Source organism: Triticum aestivum, chromosome 5A (assembly GCF_018294505.1).
Source record: "Triticum aestivum cultivar Chinese Spring chromosome 5A, IWGSC CS RefSeq v2.1, whole genome shotgun sequence".
Lineage (NCBI taxonomy): Eukaryota > Viridiplantae > Streptophyta > Magnoliopsida > Poales > Poaceae > Triticum > Triticum aestivum.
The window spans coordinates 490566627-490593351 of NC_057806.1; positions in this window are offsets into that span (position 1 = coordinate 490566627).

Genomic DNA, 26725 nt, shown 5'->3' on the forward strand with positions numbered 1-26725 from the left:
TTCAACCACCATGATAGTTAAATTAAAATCTATTCCTTTGTTGTAGGGAAAAATTGGCTTTTCGCAAAAACTATAACCATACAGCTTTCCACCAGCCATATATGCATGTAGTGATAGCATTATTCTGTTTCTGCTCTACTGTGTTATATTGCCAGCATATTCCATGTGCTGACCCGTTTTCGGGCTGCAACGTATTATGTTGCAGACTTTTCAGACGAGGAGTAAGGTTCGTTAGGTCGTTGCCGTGCAGCTCAGCTATGCCGTTGGAGTTGATGGACTCACTTTATCTTCCAAGCCTTCCGCTGTTATCGCATTAGATGGCCTTAAGCCATATTATTGTAATAAGTTCTCTTTTAGACTTTTCGATGTAATAAGTGTGTGATTGCTACTCTGTTATAAATCCTCGAGTACTGTGTGTGTCAGCATTACCGATCCAGGGATGACACTGAAGCACAGAGACTTGACCATCTGAGGTCGGGTCGCTACAAGATGGTATCAGAGCACACGCTGAGTGTAGGACACGACCACTAAGATAAACCCTAGGTCACACTTCTCTACTCATTTCTGACTCCTCTCCATTTTCTACTCTTTAGGATGGCGGAGATAAAGAACAAGTTTGCACAACCGGATGAAGATACACCTTTTGGACGTCACCTGAAGGAAGTCACTAGGTACTTGAACATTGGAATACCAAGCTTCACCGGGACGTACAACGCCACTTTACCAGAAGAAGAGCGCTGGATGATTCAAGTACAAGTTCCAGGAAGGACGTTCTCGCCAACCTCTAAACCCATAGAATTTTCCTTCGACGCACCAACCTGGAGTTTAGGAAAGAGTATGGCAGCTCACATCACCATGGGACGCATTGGAGAAGTGTATCACAGGGATCTCCAGGACACTATCTACCAAATATGTGGGCGCCGAGACGAGCAATGGGAAGTAATCAGCACTAAGAAGGATAGATCCATTGCAGCTTTCATCCAGGAGTTAAACCAGCACATTCGACGTCAGGAGAACCAGATGTGTGCGGACATGATGGACTTGAAGAAGGCGAAGACTAGGATCATCGAGCTGGAGGAAGAACTCAAGTTTACCCGCGATGGATATGAGGAGGAAATCAAGACCCTACTGGAGAAGAATGACGACCTAGTCAAGAAGATCGGAGTATTCATGGGAGGACCAGCACCGGGAGTAGAAGACGACGATTCCACTTGCCCGGACAACTACATCATCATCGACGACACCGACTCCGACCCTAGTGATGATGACTTTGAAGACGAAGCTGGAGCAGACATCATGGAGTCTTCCACCGATCAAAATTTCTAGATGACCACCAACTATTAGTAGTATTTCCCCCATGTATATAGTAGTAGTGAGCACTTTTGCGATAGTTCTAGACCGTTTGTATGCCCTTGCTTGATTGATTGAGTGAAATGATTGTGTTTGTCTCATGTGCATATGGGTAGTGCTTTCTCATTAGACCCCTTTTCTATTCTAATCTCTTCCATCTAAACCCATCAGATGCCTCCGAGACGTGACACCGGTTTTGCCTTCCCGCCGGAGCTCACCCAGTTGATCCAGCAGCAGAATGCCTTGATGCAATTGCTAGTTCAGAACCAGGGCAACAACAACAACAACAACCCACCGCCAGTGGACAACCTAGCCCGTTTTCTAAGGTTACAGCCGCCGGTGTTTTCCAGTAGCACCGAGCCTATAGTTGCTGATGATTGGCTACGCCGTATTGGAAGGGAGTTGACCACCGCAGGTTGCACAGATGCTGAGAGGGTGCGCTTTGCCGCACATCAATTGGATGGACCAGCAGCCTCATGGTGGGAGAATTACACAGCCACTTTTCCTGTAGCCAATGTCACTTGGGACCAGTTTCAGCAAGCTTTCCGCACCGCCCATGTCTCAACTGGAGCTATGCAGATGAAGAAGCGGGAGTTTCGCAACCTACGCCAGGGGAACCGTACTGTGGCTCAGTACGTGGATGAGTTTAGCAAGTTATCACGCTATGCCCCTGATGATGTGGCCACAGATGCCGCGAAGCAGGAGAAGTTTATGGAAGGGCTGAATGATGAGATGAGCATGCAGTTGATGGTAGCAACCTTCAACAACTACCAGGAGTTGGTAGATAAGGCTCTTATGATTGAAGGGAAACAACAGCAGATTGAGAGCCGCAAGAGAAAGTATGGACAAGGGAAGTATAACTCAGGAGCTCAGCAGAAGCCTCGCCTAACCCCGAACTCGGGAGGACTTGTTCATAACCATGGAGGTCACAACCACACTGGAGGAGGATCACATAACCACAGTGGTGCTAAGAATGGGAATGGGAACGGAGCTAACAACAATCAGAACCGCTCCAACCCGTCCACTCCCGCCAAAAGAGACTTAAGTCAGGTTACCTGTTTTAAGTGCGGGAAGACAGGGCACTATGCCAATGATTGCCCCGAAGGAAGGAATGGAAACGGAAATGGAAGCGCTGGGAAGAAGCCCAATCCATTCAACAAAGGACAAGTGAACCACGTTAACGTGGAGGAGGTTGAAGAGCAGCCGGACGCGGTAATAGGTAAGTTTTTGGTTAAGTCATTTACCGCTCTTGTTCTTTTCGATACTGGTGCATCGCATTCATACATATCAAGGGGATTCGTGGATAAGTTTAAACTACCAACCCAAACCCTTAGGACCCCTCTTTTAGTGAGTTCACCCGGAGCAGAATATATGGCTAGCCGATGGTGTGACCAGATACCCTTAACCATTGGCACACATGTGTTTCCGTCCGACCTAATTATCTTGGAGTCGCAAGGATTGGATGTGATATTGGGTATGGACTGGATGTCAAAGTATGGAGGAAGCATTGACTGTGCGAGTAAGTCGATTTATCTCACCACCCCGGAGGGAAAAAGGATTAAGTATGTGTCTAGGCATGTGCCTAAAAGGAGCCAAGTGAATGCCCTTACGGGAGTTGTTCAGGAGGAAGTGCCGGTAGTAAAGGATTACCCGGATGTTTTCCCAGAGGAGTTACCAGGCATGCCACCGGACAGAGATATTGAGTTTTTGATAGAGCTGTTACCAGGAACAGGACCAATATCCAAGAGACCCTATCGGATGCCCGCGAATGATCTGGAGGAAATTAAGAAACAGATCAAGGAGTTATTGGAGAAAGGATACATCCGAAGGAGTTCATCACCTTGGGGAGCCCCAGTACTTTTGGTTGAGAAGAAGGATAAATCCCTAAGGATGGTTGTTGATTATCAATTGAATGAAGTGACGATAAAGAACAAGTACCTACTGCCGATGATCAACGATCTGTTTGATCAGTTGCAAGGAGCTAAAGTGTTCTCAAAGATCGATTTACGATCAGGGTATCATCAGTTGAAGATACGAGAGAAGGACATACCAAAGACGGCGTTCACAACGCGATATGGATTATACGAGTACACGGTCATGTCGTTTGGACTGACTAACGCCCCTGCCTATTTCATGAGCATGATGAACAAGGTGTTCATGGAGTATTTGGACAAGTTTGTTGTGGTGTTTATTGATGATATCATGGTATACTCGAAGAACGAGGAGGAGCACAAAGAGCATTTGCGTTTAGTTCTCGAGAAGCTCAGGGAACACCAGTTGTATGCTAAGTTTAGCAAATGCGAGTTTTGGCTGAAGGAAGTCGGATTCCTTGGACATGTTATATCAGGAGAAGGTATAGCAGTAGACCCCAGCAAGGTTCAGTCAGTCACTGAATGGTTGGCACCCACCTCAGTTAGCGAGATCCGCAGTTTTCTTGGACTCGCAGGATACTACCGGAGATTCATTGAGAATTTTTCCAAGATTGCAAAACCAATGACTGAACTGTTGAAGAAGGATACCAAGTTTAAATGGACAGAAGATTGTGAAGCAAGTTTCCAGGAGTTGAAGAAACGTTTGACTACAGCCCCAGTGCTAGTACTGCCAGATATACATAAGGAGTTCCAAGTGTATTGCGACGCCTCTCGCTTAGGACTTGGATGTGTGCTTATGCAGGACGGAAGAGTTGTTTCGTATGCCTCACGACAACTAAAACCTCATGAGTTGAATTATGCTACGCATGATTTGGAGCTAGCAGCCGTAGTGCATGCGTTGAAGACTTGGAGACATTACCTTATTGGAAACCGTTGTGATGTGTACACGGATCACAAGAGTTTGAAGTACATCTTCACCCAGAAGGAGCTGAACCTTAGGCAGAGGAGATGGTTGGAGCTTATAAAGGATTATGACATGAAGCTACACTATCATCCAGGAAAGGCCAATGTCGTAGCAGACGCATTGAGTCGGAAGAGTTATGCTAATATCCTTGAAAGTAAAGGACTGCCGAAGGAATTAGCAAAGGACATCATGGAACTTCGATTAGAGATTGTACCTAGAAGGTTCATTGCCACAATGGAGGTTCAGTCGACATTGCTGGACAAGATTCGGGAAGCTCAGAAAGATGATAAAGAGATTGCCGAGATAAAGGAGAAGATGGGCAAAGGAAAGGCCAAAGGTTTTCGTGAGGATGAGCACGATACCCTATGGTTTGAGGACCGAATTTACGTGCCCAATAATCAGGAGATCAGAAAGTTAATACTTCAAGAGGCGCATGACTCACCATACTCGATACACCCCGGAAACACCAAGATGTATTTGGATTTGAAGGAACGTTTCTGGTGGACTGGTATGAAGAAGGATATTGCCGAGTATGTAGCCGTATGTGATGTATGTCAGAGAGTTAAGGCAGAACATCAGAAGCCAGCAGGACTGTTACAGCCTATGCCGATACCCGAATGGAAGTGGGATAAACTTGGCATGGACTTTATCACCGGATTACCCAGGACTAAAGCAGGATATGATTCCATATGGGTAGTAGTTGATCGTTTGACCAAAGTAGCTCACTTCATCCCAGTGAAAACCACCTATACAAGTGCAAAGTTGGCCAAGATCTATATGTCCAGGATCGTATGTCTGCATGGAGTTCCGAGGACCATCGTATCGGATCGAGGAACACAGTTTACTTCAAAGTTTTGGCATCAGTTACACCAGACTTTGGGAACGAGATTGGAGTTCAGTACAGCGTTTCACCCACAGACAGATGGACAGACTAAGAGAGTCAATCAAATTTTGGAGGACATGTTGAGAGCCTGTGCGCTAGATTATGGATCTAGTTGGGATGACAATTTGCCGTATGCAGAGTTCTCATACAACAATAGCTACCAAGCCAGTTTGAAGATGGCACCGTTTGAAGCCCTGTATGGACGCAGGTGCAGAACACCGTTGATGTGGGATGAGGTAGGAGACCGACAGTTGTTTGGACCAGACTTGATTAAAGAATCTGAGGAGAAGGTAAAACTGATCCGAGACCGACTGAAGATTGCTCAGTCCAGGCAGAAGAGTTATGCAGACTCAAAACGCAAGGAGGTAACCTACGAAATTGGAGACAGAGCATATCTGCGAGTATCGCCCTTGCGAGGAGTGAAACGTTTTGGAGTTAAAGGAAAGTTAGCCCCGAGATTTGTAGGACCGTATCGCATTTTGGAACGGATGGGAGAAGTTGCCTACAAGTTGGAGTTACCTGAGGGATTGTCAGGAGTCCACGATGTGTTCCACGTTTCACAGCTGAAGAAGTGTCATGCTGAGATGGCTGATATACCATTAAGAGATACAGTACCCTTGGAGGCGATTCAGTTGGACAGTGATTTGACTTACGAGGAGAAGCCAGTTAAGATTCTTGAGTTTGCCAGCAGAGTCACCCGCAGTAAGGTTATCAAGTTTTGCAAAGTTCAGTGGAGCCACCATACCGAGGATGAAGCCACCTGGGAACGAGAGGATGATCTCCGCAAGGACCACCCATACCTATTTTCTAGCCAACCCGAATCTTGAGGGCGAGATTCATCTTAAGGGGGGTAGGTTTGTAACATCCCAAATTTTCAATTTGGAATGTTATACATAGATCATCCATGCATATCATGATTTATTGCATTTCCGTTCCGCAATCCTCGAAATCCTAAGCAACTCAAGGACCCACGAAGAGAGTTGGGGATTTTCCGGTTTTCATGTTTGATTTTTATCAAATAATGAAACGGGGATTTTGATTTTAATAATTTTTCTCTCTGAAAAATATTTCATATTAAATCAAATGAGTGGAGATAATATGACTTCTCCAAAATAATTGAAATATTGGAGGAAAAATATTAAAATCATTTATTGGATTTTATTTGGTTTTATTCGGATTTTATTTGCATTAGAAAAATTGCACGTTTTCAAAATTGCATTTTAGGGCCAAGAAAATGTTCAACTCGTCCTAAATATTTTATTTAGACGGTGAAAATTTGTTTTGGCATTTTTAGATTTTTATTTATTTTTCTAGGATTTTTCTTCTGTCGGCGGTATTATAAAAAAATCCCGCGCCCGACTGGGCCTAGGGCCCAGCCGAGCCAGGCCGCCCCGAGCCGCCGCCGCTGCCTCCTGCGCGCGCGCCGCCGGCGCCGCCGACTCGGACGATGAGTCCGAGCCGGACTCCGTCGCCGCCGCCTTGCCCCCTCCTCCAAGCCGCCCCACCCCGCCCCCTTTATATACGCGCCGCCCGAGCCCCCCACCGCCACCATCGCCGCCTCCCGCACCCCGCCCCGAGCCGCGCCGCGCCTCCCGCCGCCGCCGAGCCCTGCCGACGCGGCTGCAGCGCGCCGCCACGGCCCGCCGCCGGCCGCCGCACCCCCCCTCCTCGCGAGCCGCCGCCCCGCCGCCCAAGCCCTCGCCGGAGCCCCTCGCCGGAGGTAGCCGCCGGATCGAACCGCCGGTTTTTCTTAAAAACCATTCGGTTTTATTTTTTTTAAAACCCTAGTTTTCATTTTTTAAATAGATCGGGTTTTCTCTGGTTTATTTATTTAGCGATCGTTCGCTCGTTTGTTTGTTTTAACGAACGCGTTCTTCGTTTAGATCTAGATAACGAACATTCGTTCGTTAATCTGTTCGTTGTTTTTCTTTTTCTCGGATTTATTCCGTGATTTTTCTGATCGCGATTTCTGATCCGATCTTAATTTCTGTTTATCTTTTCGCTCGTTTATCGGTATCAGGCGATTCAAGCGCCTGGAGTTTCGTCTCGAAACCCTCTTTCCGGTTAATCAACTCAAACAAGTTTTTGCTACTGTAAAATTTGACCTAAGTTCAGATTAGTAAACGAAGTGGTTTCTTTCGCCGTTTGACTTTCGTTGCTTCATTTGTTTTGATTCTTTTTGCGTACCGGAGTTCTTAAGTTGAACTTTCTGGTCAACCTCTCTTATTTGAGTTTTGCTTGTGCATCGTTGCTTGTTACTTATGTATGTTATTGTTTGCTTGCGATAGAAGTCCCGGAGTGCGAAGCGTGTTACTACGGGTCTCTAGGATTCGCGGATCGTCAGCAAGGCAAGCAACACTTTGATCATATCCCCTTATTACCCAGGTTTTATGCATTAGTTCCAATCCTCAAACATTGCATGATTAGGATGTCATTAACTTGTGGGATGGGAAGTAGTTGCTGAGGTAGAACCTATTGCCCTGTTATATTCAAACCCTTGGGAGTTACTTCTACGTATTGCTTATATTGCTATGCTATGCTCGTAGACGTGGTTTGGGTTTGAGTGAAATTCATGACAGATGTGAGATTGTTAATTAATGGTTCAACTTAAGGTGGCAACTTAATCAAACAACTGGGTGGATTGAGGCACCTGGGGAACCCAGTGTTGTCTGTATTTTTTGTCCCGGGGTACCCGTGTGATCTTCCTATGGACTGCCACCCAGGCTCAAAGGGAACTGAGATGATTCATGCTAGAAACTTCCGTGTGCAGCCACAAGCTATTATGGGCTCTAGCATAGTTGAGTAAGTTACGTGAAGCTCTTGAAGAGGTAGATCAGCAGGTAGTGGGTTTGGTAGGTTTGGTATGGTCTACCCGGAGTAGAGAGTTAACGTTTCTGAAAGACTGTGTCTCGGTCATCCGTTTCTCAAACACCATGTAGTGCGAGAAATCCAACGGAGGCGATCGAGTCTTGTGGGGAAAAGTGCGCAAACCTCTGCAGAGTGTACAATCTAATCATGGTTAGCCATGTCCCCGGTTATGGACAATTCTTGAGTATCTAGTACTTGGGTTATCACATGTATCTCACCATGTTTAATTAATACTGTTGGGTTGTTAATCACTTTAATTGGGATTGAGTTGGGGGTACCTTCTCAATGATGTTTCAACCACCATGATAGTTAAATTAAAATCTATTCCTTTGTTGTAGGGAAAAATTGGCTTTTCGCAAAAACTATAACCATACAGCTTTCCACCAGCCATATATGCATGTAGTGATAGCATTATTCTGTTTCTGCTCTACTGTGTTATATTGCCAGCATATTCCATGTGCTGACCCGTTTTCGGGCTGCAACGTATTATGTTGCAGACTTTTCAGACGAGGAGTAAGGTTCGTTAGGTCGTTGCCGTGCAGCTCAGCTATGCTGTTGGAGTTGATGGACTCACTTTATCTTCCAAGCCTTCCGCTGTTATCGCATTAGATGGCCTTAAGCCATATTACTGTAATAAGTTCTCTTTTAGACTTTTCGATGTAATAAGTGTGTGATTGCTACTCTGTTATAAATCCTCGAGTACTGTGTGTGTCAGCATTACCGATCCAGGGATGACACTGAAGCACAGAGACTTGACCATCTGAGGTCGGGTCGCTACATGTACGTGGAGAGGCTGACAGTTGGGTCCACGACAGCCGCAAGGAAGTGCCTCCTTATTACGCAAAAAATAATTATTCCTCCACCTGACAGCGGGGACCCACTGGACGACCAGTATTTTTTGAAAAAAATCGTTTCCCCCTGACTGCTGGGACCTATCGGACGGGCCATCATATTTCACAAAAAAAACGTTCCCCCCTCTGTCAGCTCGGACCCACCGGAAGTGCCTCCTTATTACGCACAAAAAATGAATACTCCCCCGGCTAGCTGGGACCCACCTTAGTGGGAGGCTGACTTGTGGGCCTACTAAGTTGACGGGGACGAAGGGCTTTGTCAACTTAGTCAATATGAACGATTCTAGCTCCAGTGACCGTACGATGTCCATCCAATGGCCGTAGTGCTTCTTCAACCTCTGGTCTTCATGCTCCAGTCGCCCAAAGCATCGCCGGTCGTGCTGCATGCTCCTGCCTCCCATGGCCGGCCGTGCTGCTGCAGAGGCCTCACCGCCCCTACTATTCCCACCGCTGGCCAGGCCCTGCGGCGACGGCAGCCTCACACCGCAGCTGAACCAGTGAACCCTCGTACTCCTCTCCGCGCGGGCTTCCACTCCCGCGTCTTCCCCGGCTCCGCGTCATCCCCTTCCTAGGCCTCATCGTCGTCCACCGCCGTGGTGCTCTCCGCGCGGCATGGTCAACGTGGTCAAGGAACGACTTCCATTGGAAGAGTACTGTACGTGGAGAGGCTGACAACTGGGTCCACGGCCACAGCCCAGTTTTTTTGTGATTTGGCAAGTAAGTCATTTTGTCAGGCCTGTTGGGCTGCAAATCTTTCAAGATGAGGAGAGCTTTCATTCAGCCGACCAAGAAAATGGCCCATCAGTAATGAGAAATGGGTTGTACATTTTTAAAACACATCAAACCGGCAATTAGTTTCAAATATCTTTTTTTCATTTCAAGATTTTAAATTACATTAATTTTTATGCGTGGAGAATTTGTTGGATTTTATATTGATATACATTAATTTTTAAATCAGTTTGAATGTGCGTCGAAATTTCGGGATTAAAAACAGTTCGAACCACACCGAAATATGCAAAATTTCGTATACTTTTTAAACCGTGGCCACAATATGGGCTGTAATGCTAACAAAAAGAATATGGGCTCCAAAAAAACCTTAAGAATTAGTAAATGGGCTGTAAATTATTAGAAATAATGGCAGATGGGCTGTATGCTGTTTTCCACAGATTTGAGGCTTTCCTAAAAAAAGTTTGACGCACAAGCACTGACTATTGGATGTCCATCCAACGGTCGTCGTGCTTCTTTAATCTCTGGTCTTCCTGCTCCAGCCGCTCAAACAAGCGCTAGAGGGACTGCCTGCTCCCTCCTCCCCGCGGTCGGCTGTGCTGCCGCGCAGGCCTCACCGCCCCACCGTATTCCCATCGCTGGCCTAGCCATCCCTCTACTCACCCACACCTGCTGTTATTCTCCGGCGATGGCACACGAACCAGTAAACCCTCGTACAGTCGTACTCCCCTCCGCGTGGGAAACAACTGCCGAGTCTTCCCTGCCTCCGTATTGTCCCCTTCCTAGGCCTCGCCGTCATACACCACCGTGGTGCTCTCGGCGCGGCGTGGTCAATGTGGTCAATGACCGACTTCCATCGAAAGAGTACTGTGCGTGGAGACGCTGACAGTTGGGTCCACGGCCGCAACAAGGAAGTGCCTCCTTATTACGTGCAAAATAATTATTCCTCCACCTGACAGCAGGGACCCACCGGACGGGCCACCGTATTTCACAAAAAAAAAACATTTCCCCCTGACTGCTGGGACCCACCAACTACACCTTCGCACGCAAGGAAGTGCGTCCGGGCAAAAAAACAAAACGATTCGCCCCCCTGACTGCTGGGACCCACCAGCTACATCTTCACATGCAAGGAAGTGCCTGACAGTCGGGACCCACCTGGTCGAAGCGTACGTAGCGTTGTCATTCTGGTCGCGAACGTGTACGTACATATATACTGGTGGATGTAGAGGCGCACATGTGTCGTAGTAGAGGAGCGCACGTAGCATGTACACGTGCGTACAACGGCCAGGGTGCAAGAAAGAAAATACGGCCACATATGTGTACATACGGGCGGGGTCTCGAACGCCTACTCGCGCATACGTACGACGAGGGCTCGTTGACATGGCTGGGTTGGAACGGAGAAACAATGTCATCATCGTGTTCATGGGGAGGCAACGGAATGTGTTGTGTTCATCGGGAGGCAACGGAACACGTGGGAGCCAACCGGCTGGGTCGGAACAGAATGCGTGGTCGTGTTCATCGGGAGGGCTTGGACGGAACAGGCGATGGAAACGAGGCCTGAACGGGGTCCTATTGATCGGGAGGGGTTTGGCGTACCGCAAAATGGAGGAAACTGACCTCCTACGGTCGAAATGGGGGTCCTGTTGATCGGGAGGGGTGTGGCATACCGCAAAACAGATGAAACAGACCTCCTACGGTCGAAACGGGGGTCCTGTTCATCGGGAGGGGTGTGGCGTACCACAAAACGGACGAAACGGACTTGTGTTGGAGCGCTACGGTCGAAACGGGGGTCCTGTTCATCGGGAGGGGTGTGGCGTACCGCAAAACGGGACTCCACGGGATACTGTTCATCTCCACCGTCGACCTCCTCCAGCCTCCACGGGCTCCTATTCATCCAGCCTCCACCGCGCGCTACTCCACCGGCTACTGTTCAACCACCCTTCCACCGTCTACTGTTCATCCAGCCCTCCACACCACAAGGTCCTATTCAACCACCCCTCCACTGGCAACCCTCAACCGTCTACTGTTCATCCAGCCCTCCACCACACCACGGGGTCCTGTTCATCCAGAGGCAACGCCACCGCTCACTGTTCATCCAACCCCCCCCCCCCCCCCCCCCCCCCGCAATGCTCGCTGTTCATCCCAGAGGCAGCATCGATTGGCTTCAGTTAGCAGCAGTAGCGAAGGAATCGCTCGATCGGGTTCAGTTAACAGCCATCGATCGATCGCTCGGGTTCAGTAACGCATAGCCTGCAGTGCAATCGCTCGGGTTTAGTTAGAGCCCAACGCCTCGCTCGGGTTCATTTAGAGCCAACGCCTCGCACACACGCGCGTACGTGTACGAGTGAAACACGCATCGCTCAGCCTCCGACCTCCCACCGTAACCGGGAACTCCCCGAAATTTTCCTCCCCCTCGCTTCTACCATGGTTTTTTCCATCATGGATGGCCCAAACAATGTCATGCAACTGCGTCTCCGGCCCGCCCAGGATGAAAAGCCCATTTTCTGTCATGATTTTTTGTCATAGAAGTAGGAGCCCACCACATCTATGATGATACTGGGTTTTGTCACAATTATCATCATAGAAGTGTCAGAGGTATGACAGAAAGAAATTTTGTTCGGCCCAAAATGTCACGGATGTGTCTTTTGTTGTAGTGCAACTAGCTCCGCACATAACGCGAGGTGGTTTTTTTGACACGTCTTGTCAAAGCAGAGATCGTGTCCCCCTTATCACGGGATTCTCATCAATACAAACGTGGGTAACCCAACCGCGCCTGTTGGTCTGACTCCTAGATCTTAGGTAAGTCCCAAACAGCCACGAGGAGGACGCCTGATATTCACCCTCTTTATAAAGGGGACAAGGCTTTTTCTTTTTTCCCTCCCGCGCTCAATCGAATCCTCCCCTCGCCTCGAGTTCCAACACCCAAAGCTCAGGTCAGGTGCTTCAGACCTTCAACCATGCCCGAATCCAACCTTCAAGGGCGGTGGATGCCTTCCTCCGTCACGGAGGAGGACATCAAGAAGTTGAGGGAGGCTAGATATCTGACCGCCGAAATTTTGCATAGGCTGCCTGCCCGAGGGCAGGTCGTCCCTACTCCCGAACCCAACGAGAGTGTTGTGTTCGTCTCCCACTTCCTCCGAGGGCTAGGCCTCGCTCTGGATCCCTTTGTTAGGTGTCTTATGCTCTATTATGGGCTGGATTTTCACGATCTGGCCCTGGATTCCCTTCTTCACATCTCGTCATTTATTTTCGTATGTGAGGCCTTCCTCCGCATTACCCCTCACTTCGGCCTGTGGCTCAAGACCTTCGATGTGAAGCCAAAGATGATCAAGGGGTAGCATGCAGCGCGCGGAGGTGCTTTAATAAGCAAAATCGCTGATGCTCCATGGCCAGAGGGTTCCTTCCCAGAGGTGTCCGGATTGTGGCAACGGGAGTGGTTTTACACCACAGCTCCCCGAAGTGCCAAGTGGGTAGCTGCCCCCGCCTTTCGCTCAGGCCCCCACCACAACTGCAGGGCCGTATCAATACTGCAAGGATGTGCCAATACTGGCTGAGCTGGGGTCCAGCCAATGACGTGCCAATACTGCAGAGCCGTATCCGAGATCTCTTCGAGGGAGATTTCAGTCTGGTTATGGTAATGCAAGTTATGTTGGTTCGTCGAGTCCAACCTTGCAAACGCCGGCCCCTCCGCATGTGGGAATTCAACCCAGAAGGACCGTGAGTTATTCAACATTTCCTCTATATGACGCCTGAAGAGATGTACAAATCATTCTTAGGACCCCAAATAGAGTGTCCGGACACCACCGAGGACGTGGGCCTGAGCTGCAACCGCCCCACTGCCCAAGTAAGTAATCCCATGCCGAACCTACTGTCCTTTTATTTATCATGGCATCATTCTAAAGAGCCGCTCTTTGACCAGGACTGGATAGCGAAGGCGATGATGATCAGGTGTTCGGCCCCCCTTCCTAAGGGCTTGGACAATCCGGTACTGGAGAAGATGCTCGAGCCAGCGCCTTATCCAGTGCCCTCAAAGGAAGATGATGGGGGGAAGAGAGATAGAGAGGGAAAGCGGGCCTCACTCGCTACTCATTCCAACCGGGGGGATGAGCGCCTTCGTGAGGGAGGACAACCAAAGGGAAGAATCTAACATTCTCGCTCCCTGGGGAAGGAAGAGGACTACCTCTGAAGATCCAGAAACTAAGGTTTCCAAACGGGAGAAGAAATCTTCGTCAGAGGGTCCTGTCTCGGAGGGTATTCTTGCCGCACAATGCTAGCGCGGGGATCAGCCTCTACCGAGCTGTAAGTAGTCAAAAAGTACTTTAATAGTGGAAATATCCTACCTTACTTCCGAAGACAATAACCAGTGCTTATAAATTGTAGTCTGGATTGTAGCCCGTCTCGACAGAGTTCGTCTTCGGGGGATCTTCTTCCGGAGATGATGGTGAGTGAAACGCCTCCCCCCCGACACCCCGCCTCATGAAGCGGGCGACCTTGAAGTTTCATCGCGAAGGGTATCTCCGGATCCACCAAGGCTGGAGGATAACCCTCTGGCTACCCGGGATCCCTAGTATCCGTCTCCTAAGGGGAACGACAGCAAGGGTCCGTACAGTGTGCGGTCAGACGCACTGAAGGATCTTCTGGGGCAAGCAGCCGTCTCGGAAGCGCACCGTACGCTAATGGGTACGGTAATTGAAAAGATTTTATCCGCTGAAAGTCGTTTGCATGAAGCCTTTATGAGTCTGCTAAAACGCTTCGAGGTATGTGAAATAATGTATATTTTGAATAGTACCGCACACGTTAGGTGTGCCCTATGCAGATAGTAGCCCCTGAGACTCTGGTTGTCGTCAAAAATGGCGGCAAACAGAGGATCATAGTCCCAGGTAATAACCAGACCCCCTTTATGTGCAGGTGGCTGAAGCTCCGGTGGCTAGCCGGACTGATGGGTTTGCCGAGCTAAAGCGGCAATTTGATGCGGCAGATGCCGACATCGTGCTTGTCAACAAGCGGCTTGACGTGGCACAGGGTGAGTGATTTCTCTGGTGATTGTCACATAATAAGAGTAACATGATGCCGGTATCTTTAATATGTTGTGACTGCAGATGGAGCTGCCACCGTGGAGACCCTTCGGGCAGAGCTTGCCTGAGCTAAGGAGCAAGCAAGGAGCAGCAATGCGGCCGCTCTAAAGGAGGCCGAAGAGTTAAGGGCCGAACAGGCCGCGCATTGTGAGAGCAAGGAAAAAATAGCCAAGATGGCTGTAGAGTTAAAAGATGCCGCTGACTGTTACCATCTTCTTGAAGAAGAAAACCAGGCGAAGGCGACAGACCTGGAGAAGGCCCTGGTGGCTGCCAAGGAAGCCCGCTCCAAAATTAGAGCGACGAAGGAGGAGCTGAATCAAGCTGCAGATATCGTGTCTGGGAATCCCTTCTTGTTTCAAACTAAGTTCGGAGATCCGAAGTATGCTCCTCTGGACCGGCTATGGAGTTCTGCGGATGCCTACATGGATTTGGCTGCAAGTGCTGCTGATGCGGCCGAGTACTTCAAGGATCAGAAAGGTCCCGAAGTGGAAAAGCTGTTCTGGTCACAGTTTCATGCTCTAGTCCGTCCGCTGCTATTGAATGAGCGATTGGCCGAGTGGGCCGAGCTCCATAGGTTGTCTAGACTTGCCATGAGGTCCGTTGTGGATCACATGTGGCCGGGAGGGCCAAGGCCGAATAGCTACTTTAGTTTAGTGCAACAATTCCTTGGTGCTGTGCCACGCATCGATGCTGTAAAGAGATCAGCGTGCATAGAGGGTGCGCAGATGGCCTTTGCCCGTGTCAAGACATATTGGGCAGAGATGGAGGCCACCACTATTGCGACACAGGGTTCAGCCGTAGGCTGAGTGGCTGCCGAGCACTCCTTTGAAGAAGTTCTTGAAGGTGCTCGTTCGATAGAGGCTCAGTGCTTGAAGAATATTATGTTCTAGAGACATGTATTCCCATTGTAAAAACAATGTTTTATTGAATTATCAAGGTTGTATTTATACTTTTGCCCGAAAGTACTATGATGCATCATGTGCGGCCGTTTATGTATATATGTATATAACTTGAAAGTTTGCAGTCGCCGGCTTCCGCCCCACGCATATAATGCGGGGGTGTTCGCAAAAAATGCATATCCACACTTGATCCAACGTCTTGGTCCGTTAAGGAGGTGATAGCGCAGCGAACGAGGCAATCAGACTATGTTGCTTTAACACTTTCACTTAGCCATAGGAGTTTGACAGTGGGGCTACTATATAGCCCCTAGTACTTCTGGCTCGTCCAAATACGGGGCGCGTACGTACATGACCGGGAAACGGCCCATCGTTAATGCGGAGGAATCCCGAAGATTCCGATGAGTCATCGAGTGGTTGACCAGTCTCTCGCTATATCATGGCAGTCAATTTTCGGCTTTCTCTACTGAGGTGCTCATTCGGATGAACCAGAGCACCATCGCAGTAGTTCTCCCAGTGCTACCTTAGCCGATATAATGGAACGGAAGGTACAAAAACGTGGGAGCCGGGAAAACCCAACATTTGACCAAAGACATGATTCGGAGCTAATGCATATAGGGCCAAACTCGCGACGCTGAACACTCCCTAAGGTGTTCGGTCTTTATAACATATATCGGGCTAAACAATGCCCTTAATAAGAAACCCCATGTGTCCAGGTACGTGCAAAATCCTGGCATGGCCACATTCCAATAACGCCAGCATCCTTCACGGTTGTGTGGAGTACCCAGAGGATATGAGCAACAAGAGACAGTAAAAAAGGTTTACGCAGGGTCTTAATCTAAAAAGAAACCTTTGGACAGGTCCCTGCTGCACGTCTGCGCCTGTGTCTCCGTTGTGCCGTGTCCTGGACGGGTGTAGCACGATTATCATCTGTAAAAGGAAAGAACTTAGGTGAAAGTTACTGTGCCAAAAAAGGAAGAATTGGTTATTATCAATGAACTATCAAAATTCAGGAGAAGTCAAGTTGAGCCGGGCTGGCCCTGATTACACGCAGGGAGCCCCTGATATCGTTTATGAGAGTTTGATCATCAAACCAGTCTCATGTATACATGATGGAACGCCGTACTCATCTAACCGTGTCCGTGGTCTTGACGACCTGCCATTTTTCTGGTTGGTGAGGCCGTCTAGTTCGCAGCTGTTAGAGCTGCCGCGTCCTCTTCCATACATAAAAAATGTTCGGTATTTCTGCTAACTGTGATGATGCCACGTGGACCGGGCATCTTGAGCTTGAGAAAAGCATAATGCGGTATTGCATTAAAATGAGCGAAAGCCGCCCTTCCGAGTAGTGCTTGATAATCACTTTGGAATGGAGCGATGTGAAAAGTTAACGTTTCGCTTCGGAAGTTATCGGGAGAACCGAATACCACCTCTAGTAGTAGAGAGCCCGTACAGCGGGCCTCTTGGCCTGGTATTACTCCCTTGAAGGTAGTATTAGGCTTATTTGTGTCGGGTCTATCCCCATTTTGCGGACTGTGTCCTGATAAATCAAATTTAGATCACTGCCACCATCCATGAGGACTCGTGTCAAATGATATCCATTTATGATTGGGTCTAATACCAAGGCCATGAGTCCTTCGCGCTGGATATTTGTATCGTGATCCCTACGATCAAAAGTGATCGGGCAGGCCAACCAGGGGTTGAACCTAGGGATGGCGGGCTCTATGGCTCATGTGCATCGGAGTGCATGATTGCTTCTCCTATTTGTCACATGGATCACAGTTACTGTTTTAACCTCTGGTGGGAACTTTTTCTGTCCTCCGGCGCTTTGCTGGCGAGGTTCATCCTCGTCTTCGCTTGGTGTCTCTTCCCCTTTGTGTTCGGCGTTTAGCTTACCGGCCTGCTTGAAGACCCAACATTCTCTATGGGTATGATTTGCAGGTTTGTCTGGGGTGCCGTGAATCTGATAGTGTTTTCAATAATGTTGTTTAGGCCAGATTGTCCTTCTCTGCTGCCTTTGAAAGGCTTTTTCCGCTGACCTGGTCGGGAGCCCCTGAATCCGGCGTTTACCGCCATGTTATCTGGGCCACCTTCTTTATTTCAACGCTTGTTTTTATTGCGTCGTGGTTTACCATTGCCATCCCTAACTTCGGACGTGCTTGGGTTGCTGGTGCTGCTACGGGCCAACCGGCTGTCCTCGCCTGCACAAAAGCGGGTCATGAGGCTTGTTAGGGCTGCCATCATTCTCGGTTTTGCTTAGCTGAGGTGTCTGGTGAGCCATTCGTCCCGGACGCTGTGTTTAAAAGCTGCTAAGGCTTCGGCATCCGGACAGTCGACGATTTGGTTCTTCTTGGTGAGGAACCTGTTCGAAAGCTTTCGGGCGGACTCTGCGGACTGTTGGGACTATATGAATTAAATCATCTGCATCCGGAGTTCGGACATAAGTCCCTTGAAAATTGGCCTGGAAAGCGTCCTCGAGCTCCTCCCAACTTCCAATTGAGTTTTCGGGGAGGCTTTTCAGCCAGTGCCGAGCTGGCCCTTTAAGCTTGATGGGCAAGTATTTAATGGCATGGAGATCGTATCCACGAGCCATATGAATATGGAGGATGAAGTCCTCTATCCAGACTCAGGGTCTGTGGTCCCGTCGTACGCCTCTATGTTCACCGGTTTGAATCCCTCTGGGAATTCATGATCCAGCACCTCATCGGTGAAACATAGGGGGTGTCCGGCACCCCTGTATTGGGATGTGCCATGGTGTTCGGATGGTTGGAGTATTCGATGTTGGTTTTGTATCGGAGCACGCTTCCTAGATCCGTAGATGGATCTGGTCGCGCCGGATTTTTGGCGCAAGTTCTCACGTAGATCGTGTGTTGACTTATGCGCGACCTTGTTAGCCGCTCTATCGCGCTCACAAGGTGGTGGATCCGACCGGTTGGCCGTATCATTCTTCGGCTGTGTGGGCTCTAAGGCCTCATCGTCGAATTCCGGTAATAGCTTGCCCTTTGGATAGCTATTTTTATGGTAGCTTCCACCATACTTTGTTACTTTGTTCCACCTGCTGTTGAGCGTATCTTGTGCTACCTTAAGCCTTTGCTTCTATTTCTTCAGGCTCCTCGCTGTGGAAATAAGCCTTCTGTGGAGGTTCTCTTGCTCCAAGTGTGTTTCCGGGATGATGTGTGCATCTTCGCCCGGACTGCTTTCTTCCCCAGACAAGGTTTGATGAGGCCTATCCTTGGCGTCATCGTGTTCGGACGTAAGATCCGTACTATGTTTGTAGTTTGCATCTTAGTTGTTTTTTGCCACCGGGGTGGTGCAGTTGTCGTTTCTTCCAGAGTCGAGTGGACTATTATTCCCTCTTGCGCTGTTATCGCTGTTTTTGCTATGGCGGGACTTAGAGCGGCGCCGCTGACATCGACGCTTGGGTTGCTTGGAGGGTGCATCCCCCGCTGTCTCTTCGCCATTGCCCTCTATGGGTGTATCCACCATGTATACGTCATGTGGTGAAGTGGTGGTCCGGCGCCCTATGGGCGGTGGTTCCTGTTTGTCTCCGGCATCGTCGTCCATACCGTCGATGTCTTCGGAGTCGAAGTCGAGCATGTCGGTTAAGTCGTCGACAGTGGCTACTAAGTGGGTGGTGGGTGGGCAGCGAATTTCTTTGTCGTCCGCATCCCATTCTAGCCGGACATAGTTCGGCCAAGGTTCCCCTGACAAGGAGAGAGACCTTAATGAATTTAGCACATCTCCAAAAGGTGAGTGCTGAAAGATATCCACGGAGGTGAACTCCATGATCGGCGCCCAGTCGGGTTCGACGGGCACGGATGTGAGCGGCTCAGAGTCCGTGGCCGGAGATGAATCCAGTGGTTCGGCGACATGGCTCTCGTAAGGAGTGGAGTCAGTATCTGGCTCTATCTCCACTGAGAGTGCGGCCTCCATGGCGGGGTCTATCCATCCGCTCTCGGATGGCGCGATTTTCTCTGGGTTAAAGGATGGAGTAGTTGCGGATGCGATCTCCCGAACACTGTCGGACGACAGAGTTACATCACGCTCGTCGCGACTGTGCGGCGCATCCGGCGTGGGCTCGAATCCGTCGAAGATCAAGTCTCCGCGGATGTCGGCCATGTAGTTCAAGTTTCCAAATCTAACCCGATGGCCAGGGGTGTAGCTTTCGATCTGCTCCAGATGGCCAAGCGAATTGGCCCGCAGTGTGAAGCCACAAAATACGGAGATCTGTCTGGGGAGGAAAGCCTTACCCTGGACCGGATAACTAGTGATGATCGAAGGAGCCATCTAGCCTTATTGTGACGACACAGTGGAACTCTCAATGAAAGCACCAATATCGGTGTCAAAACTGGCAGCGTCTAAGGCAGATGGTAATAGGAGGCAGGGGACACGATGTTTACCCAGGTTCGGGCCCTCTTGATGGAGGTAATACCCTACGTCCTGCTTGATTGTTCTTGATGATGTGAGTATTACAAGAGTTGATCTACCACGAGATCGGAGAGGCTAAACCCTAGAAGCTAGCCTATGGTATGATTGTATGTTGTCCTATGGACTAAAACCCTCTGGTTTATATAGACACCGGAGGGGGCTAGGGTTACACAAGGTCAGTTACAAAGGAGGAGATATACATATCCGTATTGCCTAGCTTGCCTTCCACGCCAAGTAGAGTCCCATCAGGACACGAGACGAAGTCTTCAATCTTGTATCTTCATAGTCCAACAGTCCGGCCAAAGGATATAGTCCGGCTGTCCGGAGACCCCCTAATCCAGGACTCCCTCACCCGATGACAAGCCAAGCAATTGTTTCATACTTTTGATGTTCTCAAACTTTTTCAATCTTCATGCAATATATGAGCGTGAGCCATGGACATAGCACTGTAGGTGGAATAGAATGGTGGTTGTGGAGAAGACAAAAAGGAGAAGATAGTCCCACATCAACTAGGCGTATGAACGGGCTATGGAGATGCCCATCAATAGATATCAATGTGAGTGAGTAGGGATTGCCATGCAACGGATGCACTAGAGCTATAAGTGTATGAAAGCTAAACAAAAGAAACTAGTGGGTGTGCATCCAACTCGCTTGCTCACGAAGACCTAGGGTATTTTGAGGAAGCCCATCGTTGGAATATACAAGCCAAGTTCTATAATGAAAAATTCTCACTAGTATATGAAAGTGATATCACAGGAGACTCTCTATCATGAAGATCATGGTGCTACTTTGAAGAACAAGTTTGGTAAATGGATAGTAGCATTGCCCCTTCTCTCTTTTTCCCTCAATTTTTTTATTTGGGCCTTATGGCCTCTTTTCTCTTCCTCTTTTTTTATTATTTGGGCTTCTTTGGCCTCTTTTATTTATTTATTTTCGTCCGGAGTCTCATCCTGACTTGTGGGGGAATCATAGTCTCCATCATCCTTTCCTCACTAGGACAATGCTCTAATAACGATGATTGATATGTCTCCGTCGTATCTACTTTTCCAAACACTTCTGCTCTTGTTTTGGACTCTAACTTGTATGATTTGAATGGAACTAACCCAGACTGACGCTGTTTTCAGCAGAATTGCCATGATGTTGTTTTATGTGCAGAAAACAAAAGTTCTCGGAATGACCTGAAACTCCACAGAATATCTTACAATAAATAATAAAAAATCCTTGCCAAAGATGAAGACCGGGGGGGGGGGCACACCCTTGCCACGAGGGTGGAGGGCGCGCCCCCCCTAGGGCGCGCCCCCTACCTCGTGGGCCCCCTGGAGACCTCCCGACTCCAACTCCAACTCTATATATCTGCTTTCGGGGAGAAAAAAATAGAAAAGAAGATTTCATCGCGTTTTACGATACGGAGCCGCCGCCAAGCCCTAAAACCTCTCGTGAGGGCTGATCTGGAGTCCGTTCGGGGCTCCGGAGAGGGGGATTCGTCGCCGTCGTCATCATCAACCATCCTCCATCACCAATTTCATGATGCTCACTGCCATGCATGAGTAATTCCATCGTAGGCTTGCTGGACGGTGATGGGTGATACGTCTCCAACATATCTATAATTTTTGATTGCTCCATGCTATATTATCTACTGTTTTGGGCAATATTGGGCTTTATTATCCACTTTTACATTACTTTTGGGACTAACCTATTAACCGGAGGCCCACCCCAGATTTGCTGTTTGTTTGCCTATTTTAGTGTTTCGAAGAAAAGGAATATCAAACGGGGTCGAAACGGAATGAAATCAACTGGAAAAGTTATTTTTGGAAGGAAACCTACTGGATAGACTTGGACCCTACGTCAGAAGATGAAGGAGGAGCTCACGAGGGTAGGGGGCGCGCCCCCTGCCTCGTGGCCCCCCCTTCGGTCCACCGACGTACCTCCTGCACCCATATATACCTACGTAACCTAAAACTTCCAGAACGGAGATTAGATTGGGAGTTCCGCCGCCGCAAGCCTCTGTAGTCACCAAAAGTCAATTGGGACCCTATTCCAGCACCCTGCCGGAGGGGGGTCCCTCACCGGTGGCCATCTTCATCATCCCGGCGCTCTCCATGACGAGGAGGGAGTAGTTCACCCTCGGGGCTGAGGGTATGTACCAGTAGCTATGTGTTTGATCTCTCTCTCTCTCTCTCTCTCGTGTTCTTGATTTGGCACGATCTTGATGTATCGCGAGCTTTGCTATTATAGTTGGATCTTATGTTTCTCCTCCCCCTCTACTCTCTTGTAATGAATTGAGTTTCCCCTTTGAAGTTATCTTATCGGATTGAGTCTTTAAAGATTTGAGAACACTTGATGTATGTCTTGTCGTGGATATCTGTGGTGACAATGGGATATCACGTGATTCACTTGATGTATGTTTTGGTGATCAACTTGCAGGTTCTGCCCATGAACCTATGCATAGGGGTTGGCACACATTTTCGTCGTGATTCTCCGGTAGAACTTTGGGGCACTCTTTGATGTCCTTTGTGTTGGTTGAATAGATGAATCCGAGATTGTGTGATGCATATCGTATAATCATGCCCACGGATACTTGAGGTGACATTGGAGTATCTAGGTGACATTAGGGTTTTGGTTGATTTGTATCTTAAGGTGTTATTCTAGTATGAACTCTAGGGTTGTTTGTGACACTTATAGGAATAGCCCAACGAATTGATTGGAAAGAATAACTTTGAGGTGGTTCTGTACCCTACCATAATCTCTTCGTTTGTTCTCCGCTATTAGTGACTTTGGAGTGACTCTTTGTTGCATGTTGAGGGATAGTTATGTGATCCAATTATGTTATTATTGTTGAGAGGACTTACACTAGTGGAAGTATGAACCCTAGGCCTTGTTTCCTATCATCGCAATACCGTTTACGCTCACTTTTATCACTTGCTACCTTGCTGTTTTTATTATTTCAGATTACAAATATCTTTATCTACTATCCATATACCACTTGTTTCACCATCTCTTCACCAAACTAGTGCACCTATACAATTTACCATTGTATTGGGTGTGTTGGGGACACGAGAGACTCTTTGTTATTTGGTTGTAGGGTTGCTTGAGAGAGACCATCTTCATCCTACGCCTCCTACGGATTGATAAACCTTAGGTCATCCACTTGAGGGAAATTTGCTACTGTCCAACAAACCTCTGCACTTGGAGGCCAAACAACGTCTACAAGAAGAAGGTTGTGTAGTAGACATCAATGGGTTGGATGAGATTTATCATGTAATCGAGTTAGTTTAGTTAGGGTTTGATCCCTAGTACCCACTATGTTTTGAGATTGATGTTGCTATGACTTTGCTATGCTTAATGCTTGTCACTAGGGCCCGAGTGCCATGATTTCAGATCTGAACCTATTATGTTTTCATCAATATATGAGAGTTCTTGATCCTATCTTGCAAGTCTATAGTCACCTATTATGTGTTATGATCTGTTAACCCTGAAGTGACAATAATCGGGTTACTTACCGGTGATGACCGTAGTTTGAGGAGTTCATGTATTCACTATGTGTTAATGCTTTGTTCCGGTTCTCTATTAAAAGGATGCCTTAATATCCCTTAGTTTCCATTAGGACCCCGCTGCCACGGGAGGGTAGGACAAAATATGTCATGCAAGTTCTTTTCCATAAGCACGTATGACTATATTCGGAATACATGCCTACATTACATTGATGAATTGGAGCTAGTTCTGTGTCACCCTATGTTATGACTGTTACATGATGAACCACATCCGGCATAAGTATCCATCACTGATCCGATGCCTACGAGCTTTCCATATACTGGTTTACGCTTATTTACTTTCCCGTTGCTATTGTTACAATCACTACATAATACTAAAAACATTACTTTGCTTCCATTACTCTTTTTTTACCATTACCACCACTATCGTATTACTTTGCTAACAAACACTTTGCTGCAGATACTAAGTTTCCAGGTGTGGTTGAATTGACAACTCAGCTGCTAATACTTGAGAATATTCTTTGGCTCTCCTTGTGTCGAATCAATAAATTTGGGTTGAATACTCTACCCTCGAAAGTTGTTGCAATCCCCTATACTTGTGGGTTATCAAGACTAATTTCTGGCACCGTTGCCGGGGAGCATAGCTCTATTCTTTGAGTCACTTGGGATTTATATCTGCTGGACACTATGAGGAATTTGAAAGACGCTAAGACAACAATTTATCCCTCAACTACGAGGGGAGGTAAGGAACTACCATCTAGCTCTGCACTTGATTCACCTTCTGCTATGAGTAAGCTTGCGACACCTAAACCTACTTCTGCTATTCGTTCTGATATGTCGCATGTTATTGATGATGCTACTTCTGCTATACATGATACTTATGATGAAACTACTTCTATGCTTGATACTACTATGCCACTTGGTGATTTTATCGAGGAACGACTTGCTAGGGCCACAGAGATTGAAAATATTGAATCTGATTATGATGATGAAAGTGATGATGAAGAATCACTTGTTATTCCTGAGGGTTATTTATTTGATCAAGAAGCTTCTTTAGCTATTTTAGCTTGCAAAGATAGATAAGAACTCAAAAGGTTATTAGCTAAATGGAATAAGCAATCTCTAAATGCTAGGATGAAACTTGACCCTGCTTTTGCTACTTCACATATCTATGTTACTGATAAGGACTATGAATTCTCTGTTGATCCTGATATAATTACTTTGGTTGAATCTGATCCTTTTCATGGCTATGAATCTGAAACTGTTGTGGCACATCTTACTAAATTAAATGATATAGCCACCATGTTCACTAATGATGAGAGATCTCGCTACTTTTATATCCTCAAAATATTTCCATTCTCATTAAAGGGTGATGCTAAAATATGGTTTAATTCTCTTGATCCTGGCTGTGTGCATAGTCCCCAGGATATGATCTATTACTTCTCTGCTAAATATTTCCGTACTCATAAGAAACAAGCTGTTTTAAAGGAAATATACAACTTTGTGCAAATTAAAGAAGAGAGTCTCCCACAAGCTTGGGGAGGCTTCTCAAGTTACTTAATGCTTTGCCTGATCATCCTCTTAAGAAAATGAAATACTTGATATCTTTTACAATGGACTAATCGATGCTTCCAGAGATTACCTGGATAGTTGTGCTGGTTCTCTTTTCTAGGGAAAGAACACCGGATGTAGCTGAAATCTTATACAATAATATGTTGACAAATGAAAATAATTGGGCACCTCCTGAGCCAGATCCTGAGCCAGCTCCTGCTCCAATTAATGATCCTATTCCTAAACCAACTCCGAAGAAGAGGGGTATTCTATTTCTCAGTCCTGAAGATATGCAAGAGGCAAAGAAATCTATGAAAGAAAAAGGTATTATAGCTGAAGATGTTAAGAATTTACCTCCTATTGAGAAATACATGGTCTTAATTTACCGCCTGCCGAAGAAACATATAATCTTGATCCTTTACTTATTGAAGAACCTCCAGACCTCGATAACCTGACACAGGTAGTAAAGGTAAATTCTCTCTATATATATGATAAAGCTGAAATCCCTCCTGCTAAAATTGCTAGTCAGTGCTTGGATGAGTTTGATAATTTTATGTTTAAGCAAGAAGACTTCAATGTTTATTTTGGTAGACAATTAAAACAAGACGCTGATATGATTAAATACTTGGATGATTATATGGCTAATATTAGAGGTGAACTTAAACTTGTTAGCAAACATGCTTCTATGGTTACCACTCAAGTAGAACAAGTACTTAAATCTCAAAAGGAATTTCTCAGTGAGATGAATAGTAAGAAAAATGATTTTGCTGTTAAAGTTGCTACTAGAACTGGTAGAATGACTTAGGAACCTTTGTATCCCGATGGCCACCCTAAGAGAATTGAGCAAGATTCTCAGAGAAATAAAATTGATGCACCTAGTTCTTCTAAAAAGAAGAAAAAAGAAAAATGATAGAACTGTGCAAACTTCTAGTGAACCTATTGCTGAACCACCTGATAATCCAAATGATATCTCTACGTCTGATGCTGAAACACAATCTGGCAATGAACATGATGTTGGGTTTCGTAGTAATTTCAAAAAATTTCCTACGCACACGCAAGATCATGGTGATGCATAGGAACGAGAGGGGGAGAGTGTGATCTACGTACCCTTGTAGATCGACAATGGAAGCGTTAACTTGGTTGATGTAGTCGTACGTCTCCACGGCCCGACCGATCAAGCACCGAAACTACGGCTCCTCCGAGTTCTAGCACACGTTTAGCTCGATGACGATCCCCGGACTCTGATCCAGCAAAGTGTCGGGGAAGAGTTCCGTCAGCACGACGGCGTGGTGACGATCTTGATGTACTACCGTCGCAGGGCTTCGCCTAAGCACCGCTACAATATTATCGAGGACTATGGTGGAAGGGGGCACCGCACACGGCTAAGAATATGATCACGTGGATCAACTTGTGTGTCAAGGGGTGCCCCCTGCCCCCATATATAAAGGATCAAGGGGAGGAGGCCGGACGGCCCTCTATGGCGCGCCAAGGAGGAGTCCTCCTCCTAGTAGGAGTAGGACTCCTACTAGGAGGGGGAAAGAAGTGGGGAGGGAGAGGGAAAGGGGGGCGCCGCCCCCCCTCTCCTAGTCCAATTCGGACCAGGGGGGAGGAGGCGCGCGACCCACCTTTGGCTGCCCCTCTCTCTCCACTAACGCCCATATGGCCCATTACTTCTCCCAGGGGGGTTCCGGTAACCCTCCGGCTCTCCGGTTTTCTCCCAAATCATCCGGAACACTTCCGGTGTCCGAATATAGCCGTCCAATATATCAATCTT